The sequence below is a fragment of the Zonotrichia leucophrys genome, chromosome 9 (genome assembly GCF_028769735.1).
Source record: "Zonotrichia leucophrys gambelii isolate GWCS_2022_RI chromosome 9, RI_Zleu_2.0, whole genome shotgun sequence".
In the NCBI taxonomy this organism is placed as follows: Eukaryota; Metazoa; Chordata; class Aves; order Passeriformes; family Passerellidae; genus Zonotrichia; species Zonotrichia leucophrys.
The window spans coordinates 7,998,357-8,010,872 of record NC_088179.1 but is presented as its reverse complement, the minus strand read 5'-3'; the positions used below and the strand labels follow the sequence as shown (position 1 = coordinate 8,010,872).

Genomic DNA, 12,516 nt, shown 5'->3' with positions numbered 1-12,516 from the left:
CTGGTTCATAGCTTTGCATTCTCCTGTAGCTGAGGAGCTTGTTTTTCTGTGATCCAAGGGGAAGGATGCCCCAGGAGCTGTTTCTGAGCTGGCCTGGGGGCAGATGTGCCCCCCAGCCCTGCTGTGCCCCTCTCTGAGCCCTGCCTTAGCTGTGCTGGGAGGGACCTGCTGTGCAGGGCTCTGGGCACTCTTCCCTTGCCATGCTGCCCCTCTGAGTGGCTTCTGCCCATGTATCCCAGGCATGGGACAGCATTCAGAGCTGCCAAAGGAAGACCCTTCAGAAGAGGGTCCCCGTTTGTCTGACTTTCCTTACAAGACATGTAGACAGAAGGGAGCATAAACATCAAAGGCGCTTTCAGGTGGATTCAGACTGTAATCAGTTCTTACCAGTTGGTTAAACCAGGTGACAAACCCAATTCCCTTGTGCTGACAGCCATAATAATCAGGCACCTTCTTTGTTCATTATGCTCTCTTTAACTCTGGTATTCTCATTCAGGCCTGCATTTAGTAATCGCTCAGTGTGACGGCACACTAATGAAGAAATAAAACAGTATCTGAGATCCATTCTTCTAGCAAAAAGATAGACTCTGCTCCACTGGCTTGTAAAATCAGGTTTCTGTTCACTTGGAGAACTATTAGACCAGGTGAATAAAAGTAACATTGGATAATTTGGAAAGAACACCTGGAATGGACTGTGGATTGATCCCTTCTTTATTATTCCTAAACACTTTTTAAGATGAAGAACTTCAGCCTTCTTAAGATGTGTTTTTGTAAAGCTTTGACCCTTGGCTATTGATTTCCTTTAGTAGTAAACTGGCTGGCCTTGTCATTTATCTTGCCTTCTAGGTTGGGGGAGGAAGGCTGTTAGGACTTTCCATTAGCCTGATTGTGCCAGTGGATGAAAGGGAATTAGAGAATTTCCCTTCCTTTTCCTTTCTTGCAATTCCCATGATAAGTAACAAAAGCAGTAGCTACTTCCTGGTGTGCTGGCCAGGAGAGGTGCTCCAGAGTTTTACCCTTCCATAACGCTTCTCTCTGACATTGCTGTCCCTTTCTGAGCTGTGAAAACTGTGTCTCACCTCAGGTAAGACAGGCATCAAGCTCCTAAACAAGTTACTCAAACTCTGGTTTTAGTAATCTGCTCTATTTCAGCTCTGCCAGAGTGAGTAACAATGTCTGGTGTAAAGTTTGTGCAGGTAAGAGCAGAATGTAGCAGTGAGGGTGTAGGGAGGGCAGAGTGGGCTGTGTCAAAGGCAGGCAAGACCCTGACATACACGTGTTTACTGGTGCATTTTTCCCTTCAAACTTGCCCTCTGGGGATAATCAACAAAAATAATCACCACCGAGGGGCAGAGCCAGCCTGGATCTGCTGCTTTGGCCAAACTTGGCAATTCAGACTCTGAGCTCTGAAGCACTATTGGCTTGTCAGCTGTGTGCTTTGGGCATGGAGATGGGATGATGGACTTGTAGTACACCTGAGCTCAAACCATTGGAAGCACCTTTCCCTTTTGGAAGCAAAAGTAATGTCCAGGCAACTCTACAGGCCTTCATTATATTCCAGTACTTGCAGAGAGGAAGGGTCTTTCATAAGGTTAGCAATGTAAAGGAGAATAAATTGCCTCACTCACATATGAATCCATGAGGCAGGAAAACAAATCAGTCTCAGTCATGGCCCTTGTCCCTGAACTCCCTGCTCTGTAAGGAGATACCCTGTGAATTGCAGCCTGGTGCGGGCAGGTGCCGTTCCCACCCAAATTAATGGGCGTTGCTCCTGCATCCCCACCATTAATGAGTTGGGTTCTCTAACTCTTAACAAACAATGCTCACATTATGAGCCAGAATGGGACGGTTTTGTATTGTTTATGTTGTCTGTTCAATTCAAATTATTAATGATTTTTAATTGGCGGCCCTTTACAAAAGAGAGATTACCATCATGGACTGTCCAGCTTGAAATCTGCCTCAGTAAATGACCCTGAATAATTTAGTCAGTTGTGTCACCCAAACAGAGACTGATGGATTGATTGATATTTTTCATGGCCTGAAATATTTCAAAAACGGTTGCATTTTAGACAGTTTATAGTTTAAGTTTATAGTGGAGAAGCTTGGAGGTAATAAGAGCAGATGTAGTGAGATGCAAGAGAAGAGTGCCTGCTTTAAAAGGACCTTCTCCAGTCTAGGTTATCAAGAAACTGAATAGCCTGACTTCAAACAGCAAACATCACTTACTTGTCTTTACATTCCCCTCTTCTAATTGAATTTAGTGCACTGCTGTATTTCCTTCAGAAAGTATATTGTTTTTAAATTACCATTTCAGTGCTATTACTCAAGGCTCCTGCTTCTAATGCTTTCTGACAGTTATCAGCATAATGAACCATAATGAAATGATGAGCAATCTACAGTGGAAACTCAATGTGAATTCCACTAGAGCTGTGTGACTGTGTTGTTAAAATTTGAATGCACATTAAAATAACACTGTCCTTATTTGTTTCCAAGGTCAAGGCTTAAAAAAAGGTTTCAAAGGTCTAAACACTTCAATTTTGTTAATGTTGCAGTGTAATATATACCCTTAACTTAATCTTGTGTTACATTTAACATATCTCAGAGATAAATATTTGACCTGCATTTTCAAAAAAGAGTGAATTTACCTACCTAATAACTGTGGCTGCAAATGAGTAATTACGTAGGAGCTGATTATTTGAGCACATGCTTATAATGATTTCTTAAACTATAAACAATATAAATAAGCAAATGTGTTCTTTTTCCTTCAACTGAACTTGTTCCTTTTCTAAGTTTCCAGTCAGATATGGATTATCACCACTGTGGCTGGATACACCACACAGTTGTGCTGGCTACTGCATTTTAGGTGGCTTTGCACTGGCTTTGCCACACTTCCACATTTGTGCTGGCACTACTGCAGTTCTCTGCTGTTGGAGCCTGTTCTCTGTAGTATGAAGTATATGCCAGCAGAGCCTCTGATCTTCAGAATTAAAATTTATGACATAATAACTCTTCCACTTCTTTATATATATGCACCTTCAGTAAATGATTTTGTTCTTAAAATGTCCTGTGATTATGTAAATAGTACATCAGAATGCCTTTTAAGCTGTAGCACAGCAGTTACAAGAGCAGAGGGAACAGTGGGTAGGCTGTAAGGAGAGAATGATTTTTCTTCTCCACGTAGGCTGGGAAAATGGACCATCCATCCCTGCATTGCTGCCAGACTGAGAGAAAGGGATTGTGAGTGATGGGAATCTCAAAGGAGAAAGCTGTCTCCCCTTGTGTGTGGTGATGGGCTGAAGGAATTGAATAAGAAGGGGAGTGGTTATGGCTTGAGAAGAGACGGGAGTAATTTGACAGTGTGTGTTTATAATCAGTAGACTTGAAATCATCACTCCTTTAAATACAGCAACTGTTTATTAGCTGTCTTCTGATTTTCTGGCCAGAGCCTTAAATTAACAGAGACATTTACTCAATTAAATGGGGGCTTTGATTTGGTTAGTCAGGACCTAGTTCTGTAGAGTTGTTGAAGTAAATTAGAGGGCAAACAGCATAAGAAATTCAGCAGTTGGGCCAATTACAGAACAGCTTATTTTTCTGGTTGGATTTCTTTCCTGTCAGACTGTCAGATAACTTTCTGGTTTCCGCAGTGGAATTCTTTTTATCTCGAAAGAGTGAGTGAACACAGGTGGCATTGTCTGCAGCACAGTGCATTAGAGTAGCTGTGATAACATGGCTTAGCATACGTGACAATGCAAAATGATCTTATATGGCAGCTCTTGGAAGGGAAGCCTAGAGCCCAAAGGAGTGGTACCTGCGAGCATCAGTTTCCCCACACCTCTGCCAGTGGTAACTGGACCTCTTTGCTTAACTTCTTTAGCCTTTTTAGGAGAGGAACCATTAATTGGATTGTTCTCTGGGTGAAAGGAACAAAGTCTATTGTGAAGCTGGTAACTGGGTTACTTCTGGCGAGTAAATAGGAAATCGTACATTCCAGTGAAATGGGCATTTTGTCACTGGCGCTGCTCCAGCATCCCTGGCTTGGCAGGACTCCCACTGAAGTCAAAGGAATCTTGCCAAAGTAAATAAATGAAGAATTGTTTACCAAATCATTTGCCTTATTATAACCCAGTTGTAAAGCTGACTGTGCAGAGAGGAGAGAGGGTGGAAATGGAGCAGATTACTGGTATTTTAAGTGACTGCTGCATCTTGCGGCCTGTTGGCTTTGGTCTCACCAGTTGTAAAACACATAATCTATGATGATAAATGGTCAGGAATAGCCAGGCAGGCAAGAAGTGAGGGCTGTCCAAGCTGCCTTTGCTTGTGTAAATTAGCCCACAACAATAGGGGACCTGTCCACAACTGCTGAAAGAGCAATTAGTGGCAGCAACACACACAACTGTCTGAGGAAAGTGTGGGCTTTATTTGCAAGCTTAAATGTACAGGACCCAGGTATTTACTCTGTGTTAGAACTTTTCTTTCGGATGGTTAGAGATCAACAACAAAGGCATATCTGAAGGGCATCACAGCTCACATGCTGAAACTCCATTGACAGTTCCACTGCTGTACAGGTTCAATAAAGCCTTATGAGATGGAAAGAGGAGGCCAAAGTGCTTCCTCTTGAACACTGTGCCTGGCATGGCTTTGCCAGACATTTTAGTCAGTGAACTTTAAGGTGTTTAAAGACATTGATTATTTAATAATTACTTTCTATGCATCCTCTCTGCACATAGTAGAGAAATACTCTCTATTTCATGCTCATCCCTGTCCCCAGTGAGATGATTCTAGGATCATGATGAAATTAAAGAGCATTGATTAGAGTTGTTAAAGGCCATCCATACAGTACCAGTGGGGTGAGGCCTTGCTGAGAGAGCAGCAGTGTGACCCCGAGGATGAGGCTGGCAACACGACCAGCAGCCTTAGTGAGCCCTAGTGCTGCCTCTCTGTGCCTGAGCCAGCCCTTTCAAAGGGCTGATGTACCTCCAGATATGCTCCAAACATCTATGGAAGTGTTCATTCTATGGATCCTTTTATTTTTTGTACACCTCTTTATTTGGTCTCTTTATTCTTGCTGCGTTAGACACAAAAGCTGCCTCTCAGATCTTGTACAGCAGATGTGCTAAACTTTTCCCTGCTTCTGACAGAGCATTTCTAGTCAGGTTTTCTTGCCATTAGGCAGTCGGATGCTTGCTCCCAGGTGCCTGCTGCTCCTTTAACTTATCAAAGACTTTGCTGCTCCTCTGTAGTGCAGCCAAGGCCAAGCTGCCGATTCAAAACAGGCCAGTTCATCCTGGGCTCCTTTTAAACCACGGTGTGTCATAGCAACCTTCCCTGTTGTATGAATCTTGTTTATTATGTAGCAAATTAGCTCAAGATTTCTGAATGCCCCGAGTTGCCTTTGAAATCAGGGCAGATGAAGAGGGTCAGCGTCCCTGGAGCAGGCTCATAAAGAGGATCCTTTTGTAAGTCCTGGGCCAAAGCCCATTGAGGCCTGCTGGTCTGCCTGATTGACTTTGATTAGCAAACACCCATGGCTGGCACACAGCTGCATTGAACAGTGGTTTTGCAGGGCTTTCACAGTTTTAGGGTGAAGCTAGAAAACTTCAAACTGTACTGTATTAAAATCTTTAATTTTAATACAGTATTTTAATATTTTTTTGTTTGTTAAAATAATTTTGAAGCTGTATCAAGCTAAAGTCTGCTTTTTCTGCCTCAAAAAAGAAGAGATATTTTCTTCAAGGAGAGTGCGGGAATGGTTAAAGAAGATTAAAGTCTTTTCTACATGCTTGAGGTTTTCTGATGTCTGGTGGGAATTGCCAATGAAGCTTCCTTCTGATTTCACACTGTCAGGCGAATGCAGGCTGAATGCAGTGTGACAACCCACTTGAAAATAATTATCCACTGCCCTGGCTGCAGAGACATCCGTTACCTGCTGCAGAAATGTGCTTTTACACACGTGCCCAAGCAGATGGAGTAAAGTATTTTTTTAATAATTTTCTCCTTCCAGGGCTCAAAAGTTTAATCATGCTAGTTACTTAGTCACATACATATCTTTAGAAAGCATTTCTGTTTTAAAGGAGGTACATTTTAAATGCACTGATCTGGTGACTGACAGGATGCTCCTAACAAAGGCTTGCCTTCTTGAGGGTATATGTTTGAAATATCTCCATTAGCACTTCCATGGAGAGTGTGGGTTTCAGTTTGCATTTTTAATAGATCTCCTCCCACAGCCAGATCTTTCAAGGTAATAAATCTTAACTATAACAGAGGCTAGTAGTAAATAGATGTGGTTACAGTCCTAATACTGATAATATCAGTTCAGTCCTTAATGGGTAATGCTGCTGCCAGAATAATTCACTACCACTGTTGATGGCTGAAGACTAAGCTGGCATACAAAAAGGAGCTCCTGAAGGAGCCCTCTGCCAGGCTGTGACAGAAACGTGCAGACAGGCAGCTATTTGTGGCCAAGAGAGCTTTATTTTGGGTGTCACCAGAGTGGGTTTCTTAGAAGTGCCAAATTCACTTTAAAGGAATTAATTGTCAGAAAGAACCCTGTGCTGAAGTGCCTTTTGGTTTGTTTTGTGGTGTTTTTGTTTCTCAACACAAGAAAATAGTATATCAGGGCTACTTGTGTCTGATACAACTGGCCAAACCAAAGCCCTGAACTTTATCTTCAGTCCTGTGACCATGGGACCTCTGAGAAAAGCAAAGAGGAATTTTTTTACTCGTGTCTACCTTTGGTGAATGAAAGTTGTTTGCCCAAAATTTGGAGCTGCTAGTTGTCTAGAGTGGGATTCTGGAATCCTGTCACCCTGGGTCAGCAGAGAACCAAGCTGCAAGGTCTTTGTTTTTTTCTTCTCATTTTATGGGGTAACAAGGTCACTTGGGAGCTGTTTGGCTGGGAATCATTTCTTTCTCATCTCCGTTCTCTGTGCTTTAATCCACGCCTCCTAACCATACACTGTTGCTGAACTAAATTAACTGGTTTGGTGAAGACAGTATTCTTGATGTCAAACAAGTCTGTCTGGTCTCCTTGTAGAAAACTGTAATTGAATTTACCGCATACACCCACAGAGACTTTTAGAGAAACACCTTGCTGGGCAGATCAGTAATAAAAAAGGAAGATGTAAAACCAGGGATATTAAAACCTCTGTCATAACCATTTAAATACAGTTCCCCAGCACAGTGCCCTTACAAGTCTACTTTCAGATCCCAGGGTTAGTTTTCAGGGATATTTTTTGGTTGCATGGATCTGTCGGCTTTACAGCTGTAGGGAGGAAGGGAGGACAGACTTGGTTGGAGTCTCCCAGCACAACCAACCTACCTGCCTGTCTGTCTGTGTCCCTGGAGCCCCTCCAGCTTCAGGAGCCCAGCTACAGCATGTCCTTTGCCATGGCTTTGGTTGGGTTTGTGGTGTATGGCATTTGTCAGGGGAAGAGCTCTCTCCTCCCCACTTGTGCCTCTGGTGGTGCTGCACTTGCAGTCCTGGCCTGCCCTGGTTTAGACCCTGTCCTTGGGCACACTGCAGTCCTGGGCTCTGTGCTTTCCTCGTGGTGTGCATGAAGGGCTGGGCACACTGATCCCTCAAGGCAGCAGGAATATTCACTCAGTTGTAGCTAATCCCCTTTGTGCTATCTTTCTTTGAAACCATTCATTGCATTGGGGTAGACATTCTTTCTCCTTGGCAGAATGGCTTTGCCAAATTTGTGGGGCTGAGCCTCCTACATTTGTGCTGCTGTTCTTTGGGGACAGGAGGAAAGGGGCTTTGGGATAACGTTCTCACTGGATGGCATCCGAACAACAGTCAAACAACCTGGTGATGTTTGACTCAACTATCTCTGATGCCCCTTATTCTTTAGGGCAGCTGATTTAAATGGAAAATACTGTACTGCTTGCAAATGAACAGCTTACTGTGGTGTTATTATGGCCAGTGTTAGTCTGCAGCCTGGTTTGCTTGCCAGCTGTGTCCCCCTGCCATCTGCACCCCACAGGTGCTGCTGCAGTCCTGGAGAGTGAGTTCATTACTGGATCTTCACTGTGGAAGCTCTCTGTGAGTCACTGCAGAGCTTGGACCAGGCTTGATACCTGGTGTGCATCATCAAAGCTCCTTAAGTGTGCCCACAGAGACCTGTAATCCACAGACAGCTGGCACCCAGGGATCCCCTGTGGTCTGGAAGGAAGGAAGGAGACAGTCAGGTGTTGGTATGTGCCCCTGTCATGGATTTCACCAGGTCCTTGTCAGTTGTACAGGCGTGTGTGGGAGGCTTCTGGCTGGAGAGAGACTTGGGTGTAGGAAGGGAAGGAGAGAAATGTTGATAAATGAAAAGTTAAAATACTGCCTGAAGTTGTAGAAAGAGTGCTAAAATACATCAGTCTTTTTAATACAAGTAGTGCTTATGCTATTAACACCTTAAAAACTCTTGTTTTGCCGAATGTTTGTTTGACAATAGGGTGTGTTGTCCTTAAGACAGACATCTCTCTATCTGTGGATGAAAGACAGATAGCTGGAATGGCTATAGCCTATTGCAGCAAGAGAAAGCCAAACAATCTGCATTGCCCAATATATTTAAGGAAATCGAATAGGAGGGTTGAGGAAGATGGCAAGATTAGCTTGATGAGGATTATTTGTTGCTAAACAGACTTTGCAGTGTTTCCCTCAGCCCTGACACACACAATGAGCTGCTCCACCCAGGGCCTTCCCATTTGCTTCATGGCTCACTTGATTTTGATGGTTTTATTGTGAAGCAAGATTTATGGAGCCCCAGGAAGGAATAAAATTGAAAACTTCCGTTCCCTGTGTTCCCACAGAGGAGCCCCCCTGCCCATTCAGGGTGCTGGTTAAAGGGGCTGGAGAAGGATCCGGCTTTCAGCCCTATGATCAAACCGTGTCCCCTTTGCAGTCACTGGTGTGAGAAGACTGAGTGGCTCTGCAGATCCACCCTCAGATTCTGTTGCCCTGTGCAGGGAAAACAACAGCTCCTGCCTTCCTAACATCATAAAATTAATTTTAAAATTAATCGGTTTTCAGAATTAAAATGTTTAGATTTAATTTTGATTTCCTGTAGGAACTGTCGCATTTTCAAACTGTTCCAGGCAGTGTGGCAGCATTAACTCCACTTTTCCACAGTTCCAAATAGCCCATGCAATAGCAAGCTTCCATTGGCAGGAGATTGATGAAAAATGCTGCAGATCGTGGGACTTGTGACAAAATTACAGATGGTGGTGGTGATTCAGAAGCCCAGGTCCTTGTCTCTCTCATCTGCCCCGTAGATAGATTTTTCTGCCAGAGGACACAGGTTTGTGTGAGGGTGATGGTCTGGCTGTCAGGATGCTGTTCCCTGTGGGATCCTGCTAGCTGGGTTCATCCAGGTACTGTCCTGCCCTTGCAGCCTGCCCTGGCCCTGAAAGGGTTTGTCTCATCTATGGGCAGAGGCTCTGTTGTCAGAAACAAAGCAAATCCTGATCACCATTGAAGGAGCAGACCCGCCCTGTGTTTCAACATCTGAAACCAGGCCCATCAATCTGAAGCTATCCCCGCTCCCTGTGCCAACAGCTCCATTGATGACTATCCTCCAGGAAGAAAAGAAATTGCTTTTCCCCTCACTGTAATTTCAGCCCACCATTTGGAGACTCCCCCACATCTTCCTTTTCATGCTGGAGGTGGTGCACTCATCTCTGTGACCTGCAAGCATCTGCTTCCCTGGTTTTCCACTTCACTGCATCTCTGTTTAGACACTGCAGTGCCCTGTCCCACATACTAATTACTGACTTTTTGCTTCTGAGGAGCTTGATTCATTCTGGCACATTTTCCCATGTGAAACTGGACTTAGAGCCTTGGAAAATATCTTAATGGACACCAGACTAAGTCTGAGTTTAACCCCAAACTGGCTGCTGTATCTGAGCTAAGAGGCACATCTTTCAGACCGCAGCTGTGGTAGTGTGAACCCTCCCGCCATGGGGGTCTTTGCTTCAGGAATACCCTCATGAAATGGGGATATTTTTGGCCCTGGCAGAGCTGGTGCTGCCTGGGGAAGGAGGTGTTTGCACTGGCACCACCTCATCTCAGCCCCCTGGCTGTGCTCCGAGTGGATGCTCTCCTGTGTGTGGCTGCAGTGAGTGAATGCTCTGTTAGAAAAGCCTTTTGCTGTTCCTCTCTATCAGGCTCTTGGTGTTTCCCACAGGAGCAGTTTCTGTTCAGGGCTTGCTGCTGCCAGGTCCTGAGCAGTCTGTGGGAGGACACACGGCCTCAGCTCCCAGAGCCTCTGGCTGCTGCTCTGTGCAGGGCAGACCTTCACTGTATACAGTATGCACCTGGGCCTGCAGCCCGCTGAGGCTGCTGTTGGTTTTCCCATTCCCGTGACAGTGCAGAGGCACAGGTGTTGTTACCTTGTGCACCTGCCTGCCCTGAAGAGAGCCCAGGTGTGAGGCAGTTTGGGGAAGTCCTGGATAGAGAGTTTGGTTCAGTCCCTGCTCAGCAGCTCCTGTGCTGCCGCTTGAGTTCACGATTTCAGGAGTGCCTTCCACCTCACTGCACTCAGTTTATTTTTGAAAAAGAAGCTCATGTATTTGCAGGCTAAGCAGACACCACTTTCTCGTACCCAGGGGAGCTGGCAAAGCCAGCTTTCGAGGGAAGGAGAGCTGCTTATGGGACAGAGGCATTGGGCTTGGGACATGGGACGGTTTTGACCACTGCCCAGATGTGCAAAGCATGTCTTGTGTGCCCTTGTCTCACCACATCTCTCTCTGCCTCCATTTCCACATGATGAATAGAGATTAAAACCAGTTTCTTTCCTTTTTCTGTCTTTTCTGGTTTTTGGATCAGTAAATGTCTCTTACTGTGTTCAGTAACTGATCTTTGGGTAAAAGGGTTTTGTCCTTAGGAGTCCAAAATGCTGCCAGTGCATAAATAAAAGCCACGAATGGCAGCCTGGTGGTGCAGCAGGCAGGAGGGCTCCCTGGCTCAGGGGCTGGACTCTGCTCTCTCTTCTTGCAGCAATTCTACCTCTCAAGCCCGATTAACTCAGAGACTGTTTCAAAGGTTTGGCAAGAAGGGAGGATTTCCCTCCTTTCGAAATAAATATATTAATTTTGTATTTTTGAGGTAAACACAGACAAACAATCCCTGTTTAGCTACTGCTGCAATAGAGACCTTTCATTTGGGTACCAAAGGCCCATTTGAGCTTTATGTCATTTAAGACTCTTAAGCTAGCTACCTCTCTCAAAATTAAAGTCCTGTCTCCTGTTGAGCATGTGTTATATCAGGTGGCTTCAAATACAGACCTGAGGAGGTGATGCAGCCCTCAAAACCTTGTCCTATGCAGCCTGTTCAGGCCTCAGGCTTCCTTTGAGATGAGCCTGATAAATTGAGGAGGGAGCCACAATTAATCTTCCCCATAGTCATCCCTTAACAGTTTAACCTTTTTGCTGTTACACTTGATGAGTCACTTTGTAATTTCAGTAGAATTTCACATTTTCAATGTATTTAGTTCCCGTCTTACCACAATTACTGTTTTTGTACCTTTGGCATATGAGAAATTATGACTTATTTATTTATACACTTAATGGAAACTGTTGGTGCTGGCTAATTCTTTTTTGCCAGGTTCATAGTTTCATAATGTTTGACAAATTTGCCAGACCTTTCTCCTTTCCTTTCTCCTTTCCTTTCTCCTTTCTCCTTTCCTTCTTCTCATGCAAGGAGATCTAGTTGAACTTCTTTTGAATTGCAAACCATCAAATGCATTTTGATGAAATCTAAGAAGCTTTCATAAGCTTTCCTGTGTCTTGAATTTGTGACTTTACAAAATTATTTCCAGCATTTTTCTGCTAATAATATTTGTATGTAAAGCTCTGACTATCAGTAGTTAGTAAGCAGAGCTATTTTTACTGTGTTCTGGTTTGGATTGATACATTTTGCAATCTTCATTCTCATTCTCTCTCATTTCTGTTTGATGCAGTGCTTACCTGCAGCCCTGTCCCAAAGCCCTGTGTGTGTCAGAGTCCCTGTGTGCTCTGCCCCAGAGCAGGCTGCCTGATGATGGTCAGGGAAGCTTTTTGGGATGGATGAAATACCCGTCTCTTTCATGGCTTCACTCTGAATCATCCGCCTTAAATTTAAGGGTACAAAAAGTGTGTCTCAACTGTATTGAAATTAGATTAAGAGTTGCAGGATTAGCTCTTCTGCATTTTCAATTTGCCTGTGGGTTTGAGGCCCGTGGGGATTTAAGCACATCAATAGGATTTGTGCCCGTGTGTTGGTCGGTGCAGGGCAGAGCAGGGCAGGGAGAGGTGCTGCAGGTGCAGGAGGGTTTCTGCCTCTGGGCTCTGCCCAGCCTGCCTTGGGCTCTGCTCTGATCCCATAGTCCCTGTGTTGGAACCAGTTGGGAGCTCTCTGGCAGCATGTTTATTAAGTCTCCCATCCCTGTGGTGGAAAAGTTGACCTTGTGTCTCAAATCCAGCCTCATTGCCAAGCTTGCTGTCTGGTCTCTTGTTTCTGACCAGGTTTCTTTTGTCAGCCCTTCC

At 44.5% G+C, this 12,516-nt stretch overlaps 1 protein-coding gene across 1 annotated transcript in view; it reads left to right on the top strand.

The window, feature by feature from the left end:
* EPHA4 (EPH receptor A4) overlaps window positions 1-12,516 on the top strand; it is a 104,627-nt gene that overhangs the window by 42,888 nt on the left and 49,223 nt on the right. The window lies entirely within an intron of this gene.